Raw genomic sequence first — 7,565 nt, forward strand, 5'->3', positions numbered from 1 at the left:
AATGGGCATATTAAAGTTCTTTTTACTTTAGAAACTAGCAATGTAAAGTCCTTACATAGACTCGTAAACAGTAAATAGTATGAGCATAAATTTTTCTAGTGGTTTTCTATGCATTGTAACCAATGTTTATGTTCATTCTTATAGTCACAGTTAATTAGATAACATGGGAAATTTTTATGAGCTTTTTCTTTGTGGCATGATCTATATACATGCAGAGTTGTGCATCATTTTGTATAATAGAAGAGTTCCTGAAAATTCTGTGTAAATTAGAATTTTTAAATTATTTTCAAAACCACGGGGATTTTTTTTAAGAGAAAAGCTACAGTGAGTCCTTTTTGAAGAATCCTTTTGAAATATGAAGAGTTGGTTTTTAACATGCTCATTTACATTTCATTTTATTGTATTTACTTGAAGTAGAAACCCTCTACATTTAATATAGTAATAAACTGCATAATTAATATTGTTATAATTACAATGATAAAAGCAGTCTTTCTGATTTCAATGATGGCTGTTCTTCATGAGAATTTCTTTTAAAAAGAAAAATGTAAAGTGCAGTGGTGGAAGAGTTATTTTAAAAATTACAATAGCTATAATTCCTTTTGTCACAAGGCTTTCCTTAACTCTCATTCAAAATCACTCATAGCCAGGGAAAGACTTCAATAGCTGAAGCATGGGCTGTTCTGGGGCAGAGGAGAGAAAAGTGATTAACCAGGTTGTAGAATGAAAAAAGGTTTTGAGTATTGTATGTAATACTGATTTTGATACTTGGTCTTCAACAATAACTCTTTTTCCATTAACTATTTATGCACTTCCCTGGTGGCTCAGACAGGAAGGAATCCACCTGCAATGCAGGAGATGCAGGTTTGATCCCTGGGTCGGGAGGATCCCCTGGAGAAGAGAATGGCTACCCACTCCAGTATTCTTGCCTGGAGAATCCCCATGGTTGGAGCCTGGTGGGCTACAGTCCGTAGGATCATAAAGAGTCAGACATGGGGCGGAGGAGTAGGACAGGAAGAACACTTTCTCCCCCACAAATTCATCAAAAGAGCATTTAAACATCGAGTAAATTCCACAAAACAACTTCTGACTGCCGGCAGAGGACATCAGGCACCCAGAAAAGCAACCCAACTCTTCGAAAGGAGAGAGAAGAAATACAGCTCCACCCAACAGAACACCGACACAAGCTTCCCTAACCAGGAAACCTTGACAAGCCACCTGTACAAACCCACACACAGTGAGGAAACGGCACAATAAAGAGAACTCCACAAACTGCCAGAATACAGAAAGGACACCCCAAACTCAGCAATTTAAACAAGATGAAGAGACAGAGGAATACTCAGCAGATAAAGGAACAGGATAAATGCCCACCAAACCAAACAAAAGAGGAAGAGATAGGGAATCTACCTGATAAAGAATTCTGAATAATGATAGTGAAATTGATACAAAATCTTGAAACTAAAATGGAATCACAGATAAATAGCCTGGAGACAAGGATTGAGAAGATGCAAGAAAGGTTTAACAAGGACCTAGAAGAAATAAAAAAGAGTCAATATATAATGAATAATGCAATAAATGAAATTCAAAACACTCTGGAGGCAACAAATAGTAGAATAACAGAGGCAGAAGATAGGATTAGTGAATTAGAAGATAGAATGGTAGAAATAAATGAATCAGAGAGGATAAAAGAAAAACGAATTAAAAGAAATTAGGACAATCTCAGAGACCTCCAGGACAATATTAAATGCTACAACATTCTGAATCATAGGGTTCCAAAAGAAGAAGACAAAAAGAAAGACCATGAGAAAATACTTGAGGAGATAATAGTGGAAAACTTCCTAAAATGGGGAAGGAAATAATCACCCAAGTCCAAGAAACCCAGAGAGTCCCAAACAGGATAAACCCAAGGAGAAACACCCCAAGACACATATTAATCAAATTAACAAAGATCAAACACAAAGAACAAATATTAAAAGCAGCAAGGGAAAAACAACAAATAACACACAAGGGAATTCCATAAGGATAACAGCTGATCTTTCAATAGAAACTCTTCAAGCCAGGAGGGAATGGCAAGACATACTTAAAATGATGAAAGAAAATAACCTACAGCCCAGATTATTGTACCCAGCAAGGATCTCATTCAAGTATGAAGGAGAAATCAAAAGCTTTTCAGACAAATAAAAGCTGAGAGAATTCTGCACCACCAAACCAGCTCTCCAACAAATACTAAAGGATATTCTCTAGACAGGAAACACAAAAACAGTGTATAAACTCAGAACCCAAAACAATAAAGTAAATGGCAACGGATCATACTTATCAGTAATTACCTTAAACGTAAATGGGTTGAATGCCCCAACCAAAAGACAAAGACTGGCTGAATGGATACAAAAACAAGACCCTACATATGTTGTCTACAAGAGACCCACCTCAAAACCGGGGACACATACAGACTGAAAGTGAAGGGCTGGAAAAAGATTTTCCATGCAAATAGGGACCAAAAGAAAGCAGGAGTAGCAATACTCATATCAGATAAAATAGACTTTAAAACAAAGGCTGTGAAAAGAGACAAAGAAGGTCACTACATAATGATCAAAGGATCAATCCAAGAAGAAGATATAACAATTATAAATATATATGCACCCAACACGGGAGCACCACAGTACGTAAGAAAAAAATGCTAACAAGTATGAAAGGAGAAATTAACAATAACACAATAATAGTGGGAGACTTTAATACCCCACTCACACCTATGGATAGATCAACTAAACAGAAAATTAACAAGGAAACACAAACTTTAAACGATACAATAGACCAGTTAGACCTAATTGATATCTATAGGACATTTCATCCCAAAACAATGAATTACACCTTTTTCTCAAGCGCACATGGAACCTTCTCCAGGATAGATCACATCCTGGGCCATAAAGCTAGCCTTGGTAAATTCAAAAGATAGAAATCATTCAAGCATTTTTTCTGACCACAATGCAGTAAGATTAGATCTCGATTACAGGAGAAAAACTATTAAAAATTCCAACATATGGAGGCTGAACAACACTCTGCTGAATAACCAACAAATCACAGAAGAAATCAAACAAGAAATCAAAATTTGCATAGAAACGAATGAAAATGAAAATACAACAACCCAAAACTTGTGGGACACGGTAAAAGCAGTCCTAAGGGAAAGTTCATAGCAATACAGGCACACCTCAAGAAACAAGAAAAAGTCAAATAAATAACCTAACTCTACACCTAAAGCAACTAGAAAAGGAAGAAATGAAGAACCCCAGGGTTAGTAGAAGGAAAGAAATCTTAAAAATTAGAGCAGAAATAAATGCAAAAGAAACAAAAGAGACCATAGTAAAAATCAACAAAACCAAAAGCTGGTTCTTTGAAAGGATAAATAAAATTGACAAACCATTAGCCAGACTCATCAAGAAACAAAGGGAGAAAAATCAAATCAACAAAATTAGAAACGAAAATGGAGAGATCACAACAGACAACACAGAAGTACAAAGGATCATAAGAGACTACTATCAACAATTATATGCCAATAAAATGGACAACGTGGAAGAAATGGACAAATTCTTAGAAAAGTACAACTTTCCAAAACTCGACCAGAAAGAAATAGAAAATCTTAACAGACCCATCACAAGCATGGAAATTGAAACTGTAATCAAAAATCTTCCAGCAAACAAAAGCCCCGGTCCAGACGGCTTCACAGCTGAATTCTACCAAAAATTTAGAGAAGAGCTGACACCTATCCTGCTCAAACTCTTCCAGAAAATTGCAGAGGAAGGTAAACTTCCAAACTCATTCTATGAGGCCACCATCACCCTAATACCAAAACCTGACAAAGATGCAACAAAAAAAGAAAACTACAGGCCAATATCACTGATGAACATAGATGCAAAAATCCTTAACAAAATTCTAGCAATCAGAATCCAACAACACATTAAAAAGATCATACACCATGATCAAGTGGGCTTTATCCCAGGGATGCAAGGATTCTTCAATATTTGCAAATCAATCAATGTAATACACCACATTAACAAATTGAAAAATAAAAACCACATGATTATCTCAATAGATGCAGAGAAAGCCTTTGACAAAATTCAACATCCATTTATGATAAAAACTCTCCAGAAAGGAGGAATAGAAGGAACATACCTCAACATAATAAAAGCTATATATGACAAACCCACAGCAAACATTATCCTCAATGGTGAAAAATTGAAAGCATTTCCTCTAAAGTCAGGAACAAGACAAGGGTGCCCACTTTTACCATTACTATTCAACATAGTTTTGGAAGTTTTGGCCACAGCAATCAGAGCAGAAAAAGAAATAAAAGGAATCCAAATTGGAAAAGAAGAAGTAAAACTCTCACTATTTGCAGATGACATGATCCTCTACATAGAAAACCCTAAAGATTCCACCAGAAAATTACTAGAAATAATCAATGACTATAGTAAAGTTGCAGGATATAAAATCAACACACAGAAATCCCTTGCATTCCTATACACTAATAATGAGAAAACAGAAAGAGAAATTAAGGAAACAATTCCATTCACCATTGCAACGGAAAGAATAAAATACTTAGGAATATATCTACCTAAAGAAACTAAAGACCTATATATAGAAAACTATAAAACACTGGTGAAAGAAATCAAAGAGGACACTAATAGATGGAGAAATATACCATGTTCATGGATTGGAAGAATCAATATAGTGAAAATGAGTATACTACCCAAAGCAATTTATAGATTCAACGCAATCCCTATCAAGCTACCAACAGTATTCTTCACACAGCTAGAACAAATAATTTCACAATTTGTATGGAAATACAAAAAACCTCGAATAGCCAAAGCGATCTTGAGAAAGAAAAATGGAACTGGAGGAATCAACCTACCTGACTTCAGGCTCTACTACAAAGCCACAGTTATCAAGACAGTATGGTACTGTCACAAAGACAGAAATATAGATCAATGGAATAAAATAGAAAACCCAGAGATAAATCCACGCACATATGGACACCTTATCTTTGACAAAGGAGGCAAGAATATACAATGGATTAAAGACAATCTCTTTAACAAGTGGTGCTGGGAAATCTGGTCAACCACTTGTAAAAGAATGAAACTAGACCACTTTCTAACACCATACACAAAAATAAAATCAAAATGGATTAAAGATCTAAACATAAGACCAGAAACTATAAAACTCCTAGAGGAGAACATAGGCAAAACACTCTCCGACATACATCTCAGCAGGATCCTCTATGACCCACCTCCCAGAATATTGGAAATAAAAGCAAAAATAAACAAATGGGACCTAATTAACCTTAAAAGCTCCTACACATCAAAGGAAACTATTAGCAAGGTGAAAAGACAGCGTTCAGAATGGGAGAAAATAATAGCAAATGAAGCAACTGACAAACAACTAATCTCAAAAATATACAAGCAACTCCTACAGCTCAACTCCAGAAAAATAAACAACCCAATCAAAAAATGGGCCAAAGAACTAAATAGACATTTCTCCAAAGAAGACATACAGATGGCTAACAAACACATGAAAAGATGCTCAACATCACTCATTATCAGAGAAATGCAAATCAAAACCACTATGAGGTACCATTTCACACCAGTCAGAATGACTGCGATCCAAAAATCTACTAACAATAAATGCTGGAGACGGTGTGGAGAAAAGGGAACCCTCTTACACTGTTGGTGGGAATGCAAACTAGTACAGCCACTATGGAGAACAGTGTGGAGCTTCCTTAAAAAACTGGAAATAGAACTGCCTTATGATCCAGCAATCCCACTGCTGGGCATACACACTGAGGAAACCAGAAGGGAAAGAGACACGTGTACCCCAATGTTCATCACAGCACTGTTGATAATAGCCAGGACATGGAAGCAACCTAGATGTCCATCAGCAGATGAATGGATAAGAAAGCTGTGGTACATATACACAATGGAGTATTACTCAGCCATTAAAAAGAATACATTTGAATCAGTTCTAATGAGGTGGATGAAACTGGAGCCTATTATACAGAGTGAAGTAAGCCAGAAGGAAAAACATAAATACAGTATACTAATGCATATATATGGAATTTAGAAAGATGGTAACAATAATCTAGTGTACGAGACAGCAAAAGAGACACTGATATATAGAACAGTCTTATGGACTCTGTGGGAGAGGGAGAGGGTGGGAAGATTTGGGAGAATGGCATTGAAACATGTAAAATATCATGTAAGAAACGAGTTGCCAGTCCAGGTTCGATACACGATACTGGATGCTTGGGGCTAGTGCACTGGGAAGACCCAGAGGGATGGTATGGGGAGGGAGGAGGGAGGAGGGTTCAGGATGGGGAACACATGTATACCTGTGGCAGATTCATTTTGATATTTGGCAAAACTAATACAATTATGTAAAGTTTAAAAATAAAATAAAAAAAAAAAAAGAGTCAGACATGAATGAGCAACTAACACACACATATTTTAAGATGATGAATAGTTCTGATACAAGAAAATTGCCACATTGTTGCTTAGTATTTAATTTCTTTAGGGAGTACTTTGTTCTAGTAAATTTCAGGTTTTCTATTAAAGACAAAAATTGGCAAATTAAACCCAGTAAGATATAAAAAAAGAATAATAAATGATGAACAAGTGGGATGTATCCAAGGAGAGTAATGTTGGCATAATATTCAAAAATCAGTCCATGTAATTCACAGAATAAAAGAGAAAAGATGTCTGGTCATTTCAATATATGCAAACAAAAGCATTTAAAATTTTTTCAACATTTGCGATTTACAAAAGACTCAAACGGCTTTGGGTAAAGGGAACAAAGTTTTTGTTTACTTAACAGAAAAGTCATCAGTTTTCATTATTATCTATTCTGTTACTAGGTCAAATATTTTGTAATTTTCAGAATTAATGGTTTATTTATGTATATAGTTCCTAGCATTCATGCCTAAATTTTCTCCCCTGATACTGCTTTTTTATTATCATGTATTCTTTATTACCAGTGGTGTTAAACAAGACCTTTTCCAGCAAAAATAGATTTCATTCAATATAAACTCAGAAAAATGAAATGAATGTCCATCTTATTTTATTTATTTTATTTTTTTGGCCACCCCATGTAACTTGGGCTCTTAGTTCCCTGACCAGGGATCTAACTCCTGCTCTAGGCAGTGCAAGTGTAGAGTCCTAACCACTGGACCACCAGGGGATTCCTTGAATATCCGTTTTAAGTGAGATCTGCACTGTGCTGTGCTTAGTTGCTCAGTCGTGTCCAGCTCTTTTCAACCCCATGGACTGTAGCTCACCAGGCTCCTCTGTCCATGGGGATTCTCCAGGCAAGAGTACTGGAATGGGTTGCCAGGATTCACACAAAACACTGAACACTAATCTAGTAATGAGCCATCAATTATATAAAAGTAAAATGTCTTCTTACTCTACTACTTACAATCACTCACTAAATCAGTAAATATGTATTAAATACTGTTACGTGCTAGCTGCTAAGGGTACAATGGTTTTAACCCCACTTTCTGGGATCCTAGTCTATGGCCCAGG

The sequence above is a fragment of the Bos mutus genome, unplaced genomic scaffold (assembly GCF_027580195.1).
Source record: "Bos mutus isolate GX-2022 unplaced genomic scaffold, NWIPB_WYAK_1.1 CTG348, whole genome shotgun sequence".
NCBI classification, from domain to species: domain Eukaryota; kingdom Metazoa; phylum Chordata; class Mammalia; order Artiodactyla; family Bovidae; genus Bos; species Bos mutus.